This window comes from Solenopsis invicta, chromosome 15 (assembly GCF_016802725.1).
Source record: "Solenopsis invicta isolate M01_SB chromosome 15, UNIL_Sinv_3.0, whole genome shotgun sequence".
NCBI lineage: Eukaryota > Metazoa > Arthropoda > Insecta > Hymenoptera > Formicidae > Solenopsis > Solenopsis invicta.
In genome coordinates this window covers 1,428,427-1,442,057 of record NC_052678.1, presented here as the reverse complement: position 1 = coordinate 1,442,057, position 13,631 = coordinate 1,428,427, and the positions used below count along the sequence as shown (strand labels likewise).

Here is a 13,631-nt window from a genome sequence, read left to right as displayed (position 1 = left end):
ATCGATAAATGCTTTTAAACATATAATATATATTTTATTAGGATGCAATTAAACATTAGGTGCAATTAAATAAGATATACAAAAAAGAGTAAATTAATGTTACATAGAAATATATTTTTATTTCACAAAATAACGACGAATATACACAACTTAATTTTTATTTATAACTAAACTTACAATTAGTTGTAATAATAAGATAATGTATAACAATACATGGTAAAATAACATTAATTTTCTTATTTTAAAAAGCTCTGAAAAAGCAGTGATATTTTTTGCTACATTATCCTACAGCTATGACAAAATTTTTGGTATTTTTAGTAGAGTTGCAATCTTAAGAAGTACTACCATTTATTAAGAAATTTTTAAAGACTAAATAAAAACTAATTAAAAAGAAAATAGTAAAAGTATTTGATATTTTAAACGTAACAAATCAAACACTATAATCAAAACTGAAAATAAAAACAAAAAGTATACTAAAAAGAAAAAATTAAATATAACTCTGTTTTTTCTATAATTATTAAAAAGTAATAAAACTTTGAAAAAGAAAACTGTAACACAAAATCTTTGAAAATATAATAAAAATATACTAAAAATGTAAATAAATAAAATATGAAAAAAAAGGAACTACATCATAATGACTTAAATTGCTTGGTTTTCTTGTTATGTCCCGAAGTGAATTGTACTGGTTTTTTTTATCTTTAACATACTTATCTATTAAAAATGTTAAACTATTTTTGACGATTGTTTTGTCACAACGATGAATACTACAGAATTCACTGTTATAGTTGTTAAAAAATATATTTTTAAAAGTCAAATCAAAATTTGATTTATGCCCATTTTCATCACAATAGTAAAATAATTGATCGTGTACGTGTTGTATGAAAGTAATCACCTTATTACTTGGATACGTCAATAAATCTTTTTCTGATAATTCTCTAAAAACTGTGTACATATGATGTTGTTCTTGTTGTGTACAAAACAAATCTGTTTGACAATTTGAACAATTTTCATCAGGAAGTTTTTTTTTTATAAGATAACCAGTTATGTAAGAAAGAGCTTGAGAAGCATCAGTGTTCAATTCTTCAAAATCAATCCATTGAAGAGTATAGTCGTTAATGTTCTCTGGTTCACTTTCGCCCTTGTGAACGCTATCAATATCATAAGCATTATTTAAAAAATTTCGAAAATTGTTCAAATTTTCACAATTGTCGCTTTCACAATTTGCAGATTTGGAGACCGGTGCAACAAAATTATTTAATATTACGGTTTTTAGGGCAGCTATAAATTGATGACAAGTAGGATTAGAATTTGCAAACCCATGTTGACAAATTTGGCAAAATAAATTTTCTATTTGATATTGATTTAGATTCCTCATATTTAAAAATTTAAAACCAAGATCTTTTAATTGATGCCATAAATATATTACTGATCTGATTGTTATTGCCCAACCTTTCATAAAATAATATTGATTTGTGACATTTTTACCAGTACTTAAATCTAATAATTTCCACTTAGTTATTTCTGGTAGTAATTTACTATATAATTTCAAGTGAGGTGAATCATCTTGCAAGCAACATCTGTACTTCTTGCCATTATCTGGATTTATTGTTGGAACTATTTAATGTATTGGAACCATTAAAGGAATCGAAAAGATCATCAATAAGCTGTGCAAACTCTACTGTTTGTATTGATTGAATGGGAACAATCCATTAACGTTTGAGACACTAAAAGAATGAATAGCTGTAGCAATAGTATGACTCAACTGACGTGCTGCAGTTTTTACTTCCATTTTAACGAAAGAGTCTTTAAAATTAAAATCATGTTTCTTTAATTTGTAAAGAAATTTAAAAGGAAAAGTTTGATCAACATCAAAAGTATTTGTAATGTATTCAAATTATATTTATTTTATGTTCTGAAAATCTAATCTGACAACGGAGCAACGCATTTCGAGTGCATTTTAATAAGTGAGGCACATCATAAATAGTTACTATGATTTGAGAGTTTACGACAAATGTATAAGGAGTTGGATTTGTTTTATTTTCTGCGCACAATTCAGACAAAGCTTTTCTTTGAGTTGAACCCTGATCACAAACAGTTGCTTTTATTTTTAAACCAATATCTTGTAATTGCATAATAACATTTTTTATAATATATTTTAAATTAATGCTTGAAATTGTACCACTTGTGAAATAGTAAGCTAGTCACTTGTTTCTATGATTTTCTGAGACCACGTATTATTAAGACAAGAGCATGATTTGCTGCTCTACAAGTTCTACCCAACTCACCCAAGTCTTTAAAACCAGAAATTTGTGCTTCATAATGAAAACCGACTTAATGAAATTTCGTCGAAAACTAATGTGCAATATCGGTCCAATTCATGCATTTCATTACTTTTTACTTCCAGCTGTTTCAAAATAATTTTATTAATACCGGTATCAAAAGGAATCTTTGATAACATATATTTCAAAGTACGCGAGGATGGTAACTGAAAATAGGTGGACAGGTACTTATAAACACGAGGACTATTCTTATAAATAGTTAATGCAAAAATTTTATCTTCTTCTGTCCATCGTTTTCCACAAGGAGTACGATCTACATTACGTATTTGTGATTGAATAAAACATTTGGTAACTTGATTTATATTTGTTTCAATGCAGTCAAAAATATTGTTCTCTGACATAATTTTTAGTTGTGTTAAAGTATTTTTTTTGTCATGCAATTTTTTTTTAATTCTACATAGTTGTGCGATAATTTTCCGATGCATTGAATACATCATACTTTTTCTTGGTGACACCGTTTTTGAATCAACTCTTGCTTGCGTTAAAATTCCACGTTTTCTTTTTTTTTAGAGATTATAGCAACGTCATGTAATTGCAACTCATTTGAAGAAATGCTATTGTTATTTGTACATTCGTCACTGTCACAGAAGCTAATAGTCTTATTTTCTACATTAGTCAAATTTATTTTTGAGATATTTCCAAGTTGGTTGTCATTACTATTACTATGGACCTGAACATTTTGGAACATGCTAGTGTCAAGAGAATATGTAGGAGTTTCATCAGAAACAGTGTCACACATATTTACATTGACTTCATTGTTATTATTTGAATCATTACAAATAAGAGATGTTTCATTTATTATTGGCTGACAGTTATTGTTTATTGTATCATTTTGAAAATTGGCAGAAATTTGTGTCGTGACTAAGTTATTTGAACTTTCAATGTGTTTAGGTATAACATTTGGCTTTAACAAATGTTTTGTAAAATTAACAAAATCATTTTTGCAAAAATAATCTTCGCAAATGTACATATTTCGACAATTAATACTGATATCGATATCACAAATCATTTTCCATTTTTTAGAAATGTCGATATTTAGTGGAAACCTATAAACGCGTTTATTTACGATTTTATTGGCTTCACCTTTTGACCAATAATAAGAATTACAACATTTTGGAAATTTGCAAGAATATTTCTTTCGTGAAGGCATTGTCATATAGAAAGCTTATTAATTAATATTAAATTCAAAAAAAGTGTGTGAACTAAGTATGTGAATGAAAGCTGAAAGTTTATCATAAATGAAATAACATATATTAATAACATATATTATTATAATAACATATATTAAAAATCTCTAAAAGAACATAAACAAGATGAAAAAAATATCTTATTATATGCGTACTTTACTGTATGCGATATACAGGGTGATTCAAAATAACCTATTGGTCCCGAAGCTGGCATATTCGTAATCGAATTCTGAGACGACTTTTCCTTTTCCAAAAATTTGTCCGGAGCTTAGTTTTCAAGTTACAATAAAAATTAGTTAGCGTATGACGGGTCAGGTACAAGTGGTCATAGACATAGGATCTATAGACCGAGCATTCGAGGAGTGGGGTCGTGAAAAACTAGAAAGAGATAGCAAGCTTTGGACCACTATTCTGTCTTTGTCTAATGACGCGCGTGGGGAATCTTCACTTGTTTTTTTTTTAATATTTTGACGTCTACAAACGTAATAAAGAAACTGATAAATTTAACATTAATAAAACTAAAAATAAATGATTTATTTACTGAAAAGAAACATGCTTTTAATCATGCTCCATTGATGGATCATAGAAATCAATTGATTTGTATTCTCTTAGAAAAGTTTTTCACTCTTTGTATACATTATGCTGCTTCTAAGAATAACAAAATTAGACAAATAAGATCTAAATTCACAAAACTCATTTTATTTAAAAAACAATAACATATATTATATATATAGGTATATACAAAGATCAGCAGAGTTAATTTTTTTATTACTATTATGCCAGGTGCTTTAAATGTTTATTCAATACTTTATTGTTTAAATTTTAATACACAATTTTACATTATATATAATTTTATATTTTGGCACTTTTTCCAATGCTTTTCAATTCCCTTTCATTCTTTTTTCACATTCACTTACATTTCCCTTTTCTTTTTCCCTAACCTTACCGAGAGTTTCGTTACCTTTACTGTACCCCCACGCGCGTCGTTAGACAAAGACAAAATAGTGATCCAAAGCAGGCTATCTCTTTCTAGTTTTTCACGCGAGAACTTTACCCCCACTCCTCGAATGCTCGGTCTATAGATCCTATGTCTATGCAAGTGTAGACGGGCGGCGCGACTCACTGTTACACGTGGGTGTTTCCGTGGGGCACCTCCTGCGCTCAAATGACTGACAAAAGTACATGGACAGCACATTCCTATTTAAACTTTCTCTCTCTCTCTCTCTCTCTCTCTGTCACTTTAATTATGCTACATTTAACTTGTCAAATTTCGATCTGTCATCCGGCCGTCAAATATCGGAATAACCGTGAAATCTTCAAGTAAGTTTACATTATTATAATAAATGTACGCCCGCGAATAATAAAAATTAATGCAAATTAGATTACTTAAATGTGCACTTGCAAGTTAAAAGTAGCACTTTTAAAACGCACAAAAAGGGATAAAAAGAAGAGAAAGAGAGAGAGTGAGAAAGAGCGAGTGACAGAGGGGGGGGGGCTTTGAACAAGTTTAAGTACGTTTACTTACGCACACGGCGATCAGCTTATTGTTTCCACGATGCGACAGTTCAATTTAAATTTGTCCTTTATCCAGATCTATCCCTCGAAGTTGTTTCATAGTTCACCACATTTACACTATTTACTCTGCATTTGATTGATAAACGCGGAACTACGCGACGAACCGATCGATCGACTTTATTAATTACTATTAATCACTACTGTAAACACTACAATCATTTGATGCGTTAAAATTACTCGAAGAAACACATATTTACGTTACAATCACACAACACGTGTTCACTCGATGATATGAAGCAGTCGACTGAATGTTATTGGTTATGTCGTTATAAGAGTGTCGAATGATTGGTTAAAGCCATAAGTCAAAACGCGGTAATTCAAAATGAAAATATCGATTAATACGATTTACATCGATACAATTTATTAGAAAAATGTGGCAAATGCATGTTTATTATTACTTGTTAAAAATTGTAAGTCACTTTATCAAGATAATTATTTAGAATATTTATTATAAAAAAAACTTCAAGTATATAATTCTTGAAATCTCCTTGCAGCAACGGATAATCTGTCCTTTTCAGGGCAACCAAATATTTTATTTTGAGGAATATTTTCACAGTTTTCGCAAATATTCAAAAATAAGAAATAAAAAAAAAATGTTTAGAAAAAATTGATTTTGATAAAATTATTTCTTGAATATTTAGAATGAATAATAATTATCTTGATAAAGTCACTATCATACAATTTTTAACAAATATTGATAAACATGCATTTGCAACATTTTTCTAATAAATTGTATTGATGTAAATTGTATTAACCAATATTTTCATTTTAAATTGCCGCGTTTTGACTTATGGCTTTAACCAATCGTTCGACACTCTTATAACAACATAACCAATAACATCCAGTCGACTGCTTCATATCGTCGAGTGAATACGTATTGTGTGGTCGTAACGTAAACACGTGTTTCTTCGAGTAATTTTAACGCATCGAATGATTGTAGTGATTAGAGTAATTAATGAAGTTGATCGTTCGGTCGCGTAGTTCCGCGTTTATCGATCAAGTGCAGAGTAAATAGTGTAAATGTGGCAAAATATGAAACAACTTCGAGGGATAGATATGGATAAAGGACAAATTTAAATTGAACTGTCGCATCGTGGAAACAATAAGCTGATCGCCGTGTGCGTGAGTGAACGTGCTTAAACTTGTTTAAAGCCCCCTTTTTTCCCGTCTCTCTCTCTCTCTCTCTCCTTTCCTTTTTGTGCGTTTTAAAAGTGCTACTTTTAACTTGCAAGTGCACGTTTAAGTAATCTAATTTACATTAAATTTTATTATTCTCGGGCGTACATTTATTATAATAATGTAAACTTACTTGAAGATTTTGCGGTCATCCCGATATTTGACGGCCGGATGACAGATCGAAATTTGACAAGTTAAATGTAGCATAATTAAAGTGACAGAGAGAGAGAAAGAGAGAGAGAGAGAGAAAGAGAGAGAGAAAGAGAGAGAGAGAAAGAGAAAGAGAAAAAAGTTTAAATAGAAATGTGCTGCCCATGTACTTTTGTCAGTCATTGGAGCACAGGAGGTGCCCCACGGAAACACCCGCGTGTAACAGTGAGTCGCGCCGCCCCTGTCTACCACTTGTATCTGACCCGTCATACGCTAACTAATTCTTATTGTAACTTGAAAACTAAGCTCTGGACAAATTTTTGCAAAAGGAAAAATTGTCTCAGAATTCGATTACGAATATGCCAGCTTTGGGACCAATAGATTATTTTGAATCACCCTGTATAGCTTATATTTATACATTATCTAGAGATAATAAAAATAAAGATAAAAAAATATGTAATATTTAATGAATATATCTGCATAAATAATATTTAAAATAGTTAAATGTATATAAAAATAGTTAAAGATAAAAAAATATGTAATATTGAATGAATATATCTGCATAAAAATATATTTAATGAATATATCTATGCATAAATTATATATGCAATACAAAGTTAGTTTCTTGCAAATAACAAAAATTAACGTATCCAAATAAGCAACAATATAATCGTCGAGTCCTACTACGAGTATATTACATAAAATCATATATCACATAATATCACGTATCATATAATATCACATACATTATATCACATACTTTTCTTCACTACATTTCATATCTTGAGTAGTCGGGAACTAACCGATTGTGAAGTTGTGCTCTTACAGACAAATTGATTTCCATTGGTCCAATTCTATAACACACACAGATATGCAATTGTAAACTTGTGAATTTTATTTTATTCTATCTGTTAAAATTAGTAAAATTATTATAAATTACCTTCCAAAATCACTAATTTCAGTATTTAGCAAATGCATCAGATTTTGCAATGTATGCATTGGGTGCAAAACTTCTAGTTTTGTATTTTGCGTAAGGCACAAATGTAGTACATTACTATTTAGTCTTGCAACTTTCCTAGCAAATTTTTAGTCTGATATTTGTTTCCCGCAAAATTCTCTGAAAGAACATAAACAAGATAAAAAAAATATTTCAAGATTAATAAAATTAAGACTAGTAAAATTATTATGAATTACTTTCCGTGATCACTAATTTCGGTATTGAGCAAATGCATCAGATTTTGCAATATATGCATTGAGTGTAAAACTAGTTTTGTATTTTGCGTAAGACACAAATGTAGTACATTACTATTTAGTCTTGCAACTTTCCTAGCATATTTTTGGTCCGATATCTGTTTCCCGCAAAAATCTCTGAAAGAACATAAATAGGATGAAAAGAATGTCTCATTAAGATTAGTACAATTAAGATTAGTAAAATTATTATAAATTACCTTCCAAGATCAATAATTTCGGTATGAAGCAAATAAGTCAGGTTTTGCAATGTATGCATTGGGTGTAAAACTTCTACTTTTTGTGTAACACACAAATTGTACATTAAAATTTAGCCTTGCAAATTTCCTAGCAAATTCTTGATCCGATAATTCTTTCCCGCAAAATTCTCTGAAAGAACATAAACAGGATAAAAAGAATATCTTATTATATGGGTACTTTACTATATGTGATATATAGCTTATATTTGTACATAATCTAGAGCTAATAAAAATAGTTAAAAATAAAAAAATATGTAATATTTAATAAATATATCTGCAAGTAACGTATGTAACTTTTGATACATACCAATAAGCAAGTTTGTATGGTAACCTAACCTTACAGACTCGAACAAGAGGAAGGCGATACAATGACATAGGATCTTCCAAACGTTTTAATAAATTCTCGCTTAAGGTGATGCTAAAGTCCTTTTTTACCGAATGTTAATTTTCAGGCAAACCATTCTTCTAATTGCATTTACAGATGTAAAAATCCTTTTCCACAATTAAAGTATAGACAGTAATGTATAACGGACGCTACATAAAGGTAATGAAAACAAAAAAAATTAGAAAATTATTTTCAATTTCTTTTGTTTTTCTTATCCTTATATAGCGTCCGTTATACATTACTGTTTATACTTTAATTGTGGAAAAGAATTTTTAAATCTCTAAATGCAATTAGAAGAACGGCTTGCCCGAAAATTAACGTTCGGTCGGTAAAAAAGGACGACTTTAGCATCCCCTTAACATAATAGGCAAGAACATAAACCAATTATGTAGCGTATGTTAAAGTAAAATTTGTGCCTGATCATTTTAACTTTTAATCACTTTCCAGCTTTCAGTAGTTGCAACTTGCCGTTCTGACCCTTCTTACCGTTGCCATATGGTCACAGTCGTTCTCTTGGTTCTCTTTTTCTTAGGTTAATCACGTCCCACTCGCTACACATGCGCGCGCATACATTTATCCCCGATTTGTTTCCTGCTTTCAGATACTGCTTGCACTCCCGTGCTTGAAAGGCGTGAGATCACGTGATATCAACTATAGTGCCACTAGTACAGTGTAGTGCAGTGTAGTGTATCTAAAAGAATGGACTATAACCTCATTTTTCCTCCGCGTACATTTATCTAACCGCACGTACAATTACCCAAAGCCCGAGAAATTTTTTCGTTTATCTACTTGCCTCTTTTTGCTGAATATATAGCATTACCAAATAAAAAATTGTTCAATATGACAATATATAATGATAAAAAAATGTTAAAGTTTCAATTTCTGTACTCGTATCGATTTCAACTTCAAAACTAAATTCACAGCAATAAATTTTTCTTGCGTTACCTACTTTCCCCCTAATCCTAGTGACAATTCTAAAATGCTCATATGATAATGAAAGAAATGGAATTAAAAATGTTGACATTATCGATCGATATTATCGACATTTTTAGTTCCACTTAGTAGATGTCGTAAGGCCGTCGGAGTTCGGTCGTCTCTCCAGCATCCCCTTAACGCTGCTATTCTTTCTGGTTTCAGAAATTTGTAAATGGATTAATTAATAAGTATGGTAGTACATTTTGAATCCTGTTTATTAAAGTTAACAAAATTAAATGTAGCTTTTACAATATATATTGAGTTCACTAAACTAGTTATTTAAAATAATACATGACATTAAATATGCTCGCTGTGTTACAAAATAAATGTTAATTGTAAATAAATAATATGTGTGTTAATTTTGCTCTGTTACCTGATATTTAATAATATTTCTGAACGTCTTATAAAAGGTATTTTCTCTTATAAAAGATAATTCATTTTATAACACAGCGAACATATTTAATATCATGTATTATTTTATAATTAGCTTTCAGTATCTTAAAGAGAAATTCCGAGATTTTAGACTTTGCGTCGCGATATCTCCGCACGTAGGGCACGAAGAGAAAAAATAAAAACACTTTTCTTATACAATTTGATCCCAAGCTATCAATTGAGACTACTCAGAACTTGATCGGTTCAGCCGTTACTGAAATCTGATAATCTCGTTATGTTTAAACTCGCTGACTCGCGTAAAAGAGGGTCGGTCTTTCTCGCTTGCCTACATTGACGCGAGATGCGACCGCGCCTCTTGATTATGTTAATACTAAAATCATTACCTTCAAAGGCTTGTTGTCTTGGTACGCACCCTGCGCACCACGTCTCCCTTTTATTTCCCCCTATCGCGCTATACCGTTTATTATATCGATTATTATATTTATTGACTCATTTGTAACATTACTTATTTGCATTTGCATTATGGGTTGGTTTAATTCATGCAAGACGACCGATGGTACGTACAGATACTACGATTTATAATATTTCCTTGTCCTATGGTCGACATGTTTCTGTTTAATTTCGGCGGGTCCCGATAGCACACAAACCACTCACAATGGCAGATGTCTAGAGATTTTCCGTAGGTTGGGTTAGATAAGTCAAGATGATTGGTTGGTGGGCTATCGGGATGTGCGCTATCGGAATCCTCCCGTTTAATTTACTGTGACTGTTCAGAATATGGAAATTGTCCTGACAATACATATACTAAATTGGACATTCAATTTAAAATCGTTTTCCTTTGGTAATTATCGTAAAAAAACCGTACACCTTAGTCATTCCTATGATAGTTATTATTGTTCAACACTGGTTTCTCCAGATTTGAAGAATCCATTCTTATAGAAGGTTTATTAGAAAGGCCACATAAATAAACTGTTCTATCGGCGTTTAATCCTCGGGAATATTCGTGTTTGTCATATCCTCATTCATTGTAACGATTTTTCGATTCTCCACATGCTTATCTACAATTGAACGTTTATGTTCTTAGTGATTTTTATATTAATATTGATAGATTAATTTATGTTTGTGCTTGAACTCATATACGCCCAAGTCAACATTTTACTTTTATTTTCGACCTCAATTCGATCTCTTTTGAACCTCTTTTATTGACTATGGTTTTTGTGGAAAGTTTTAAGTAATTGAAAAAAATCTAAAACATTTTAAGAAATTCTTAAAATCTAAAACATTTTAAGAAATTGAAAAAAATCTCTCAAAGTGTAAAATTTTCCGATAATTATTATTTTTAAACACAAAGTAAAAAATCAAAAGGTCTAATTAAGATTAAAAATAGAATTAAAATTTCGACTCGGGCTGTTACGTGATTTTCAAAATAAATACATTAGATTGTACTAACGAGATGCCAAACATTATTAGTAAATAGTCTAGGCTGGTTCTAACTACGGGGCAATGAGAAAGGGTGAGGGGCGCAGGTGAATGCAGGCGCGGGATACTCGCGGGAACTGACTGAGTGATGGGGATGACCCACGCGGTACACATCGGTAGCGGTACCGCCGCGGCAGAGGGGTATGGGGGTTGCGGGAAAGTTTGTAGTTAGAACCGGCGTCTATATGTATTATATTATTACAATTTTGCGGCAAATTTTTGCGGGGCCTGATGCGGTTAGCTGGCGATTTTCGCGGCGAATTTCGAGGGTCCGCCGCCGCCGCTGCCACCCCTTGCGCGCGCGAATGTTTTTGGGCGATTTCGCGCCTGCGCTCACCGTCGCGTGCAAAATCCGCGGAGGAATATTAATAAAAATAAAATCTTTTTTAAAACTTATCACCGCCGCCGCCGCCGCCTTGCTACTGCCACTTGTTCTATACCGTTCATAGTTTATTTAATATTCAAACCACTACTCTTACCACGCACCACTACATATAGTTTTGTTGTCTCTTCTACAGTCTTACAAGGGCACCACACACAACCCGGGTCACCGATTTTGATGAAACTTTACAGTTATGTAGTATTAGTATAGAAGTACTAAATGCTAAACGGAGACGATGCACTACTCAACCGTTGACGTGAAATCGTTGTTTGAATTTCACCATATAGCTTTAATACCGTAATATTGAAGGAGTTTGGCAAGTAGCAGCGTGGTGTGGCGGACAGCGCGAGCACCTATAGTTTTGCAGGTCGCGGCCGTCGCGGGTTCGAGTCCACAAGTTTTTTTTTTTTCTTTTACCCAGTACTCTTATTGTTACAATATATATATATATATATATATATATATATATATATATATATATATATATATATAATAAAATATATAATAAATAAAAAAAAAAAATTGGATTTAAATTGGATTTATAAAATGTTCGTGGTGTAAATCAGTTTTATGTTTTACTTGTTTTTATGATTATTATCACCCGAAAGTGTGCAAAATTACAGAGCAAGACGACGAATAAATTCATTTGTAATTGTTTTTGTACTTACACATAAATAAATATGCATATTAACTCTCACAATCAAATATATCATATAAATATCTCGCCATCCATATAAATCTATGTGTGTATATATATATATATGTATATATATATATATATATATATATATATATATATATATATATAAATGTATATAAAGTAAACTAACAAAAGTTCGAATGCAGAGAAGATTTTTTGCGTATTATTATATCTATATCTGTGTATTATTTATTATATATTTTATTTTATATATATATATATATATATATATATATATTATATATTGTAACAATAAGAGTACTGGGTAAAAGAAAAAAAAAAAAACTTGTGGACTCGAACCCGCGACGGCCGCGACCTGCAAAACTATAGGCGCTCGCGCTGTCCGCCACACCACGCTGCTACTTGCCAAACTCCTTCAATATTACGGTATTAAAGCTATATGGTGAAATTCAAACAACGATTTCACGTCAACGGTTGAGTAGTGCATCGTCTCCGTTTAGCATTTAGTACTTCTATACTAATACTACATAACTGTAAAGTTTCATCAAAATCGGTGACCCGGGTTGTGTGTGGTGCCCTTGTTAGCCTCCTCCTTCTCAACTGCCTCCTCTCCTCATCCTCTTCCTCCTTCTCCAGAGGATGGAAATAATAATGTCTATAATATGTTTCATTAATGAGGTTGTACAGTAGAGGGTGAAGAAGTGAAAGAGATCATCCTCCTCGTCTCGCTCTACCACTATGGTCCACTTCAACAATGTTACCTATAACAAAATGGCCGCTTATAGGTATGAATGCAGGAGCAGGAACTTTAGAAAATATACCAAGCACACCGCTTGTGCTTGGTTTGTCCATATAGTTAGCTTTAAAATGCGCACTACAAATAAGATGATTTTTGGTTGGTTGAAAACCTTCTCTTCCAATTGCGTCAATCCACATTTCTAATATTTCAAGGCGATTTAAGGCTTCTGAGTACTCGCCGCGGCCATATTGAAGTCGTGACGTCAGAAGCGAGAAATTGCGTGAAATAATACGTAATTTTGTCAAACATACTGTTTGTAAATGAAGCCAATTTGGATAAAACAGACTAAGCAGATGGCTTTAAAACACTTTTAAATATCGGTCACGACTATCCTTTTTGCGCCTAGCAGTCAGTAAATAGTTGCATAAAGCACGTAAAGTGACGCCTATTTAGACAGAAAAACAAACGGTTAGCTATTGAAAGGAGTAAAAAATGTACTTTTATGTATAAAATTCAAAGAAACATTACTCGCAATCCATTTTTACGAATTTGGTAAATACGAAACAAGTCATATTTTCACAATGAAACACATAATAACAAAATGACATACACGATAACATCTCATCGTCAATCTGTCACGTTTCACGTGCATTAGTTCTAATTTTGTCCGCGACGGAATGTCGCTACCGCTCAACGCGGATTT

The 13,631-nt window shown here is 31.7% G+C and overlaps 1 protein-coding gene and 1 long non-coding RNA gene across 2 annotated transcripts in view; one reads left to right on the top strand and one right to left on the bottom strand.

Annotated features, from left to right (window-relative positions):
• The window catches only part of LOC105201713 (meiotic recombination protein W68), a 122,645-nt gene that overhangs the window by 99,992 nt on the left and 9,022 nt on the right, over window positions 1-13,631 (top strand). The window lies entirely within an intron of this gene.
• On the bottom strand, window positions 6,985-8,998 carry LOC113004157. The gene is made up of 5 exons (XR_005576426.1): window positions 8,786-8,998; window positions 7,876-8,044; window positions 7,622-7,795; window positions 7,368-7,544; window positions 6,985-7,281 (listed from the first exon to the last, which is right to left on the bottom strand). It is a non-coding gene; the product is annotated as an uncharacterized LOC113004157 (long non-coding RNA).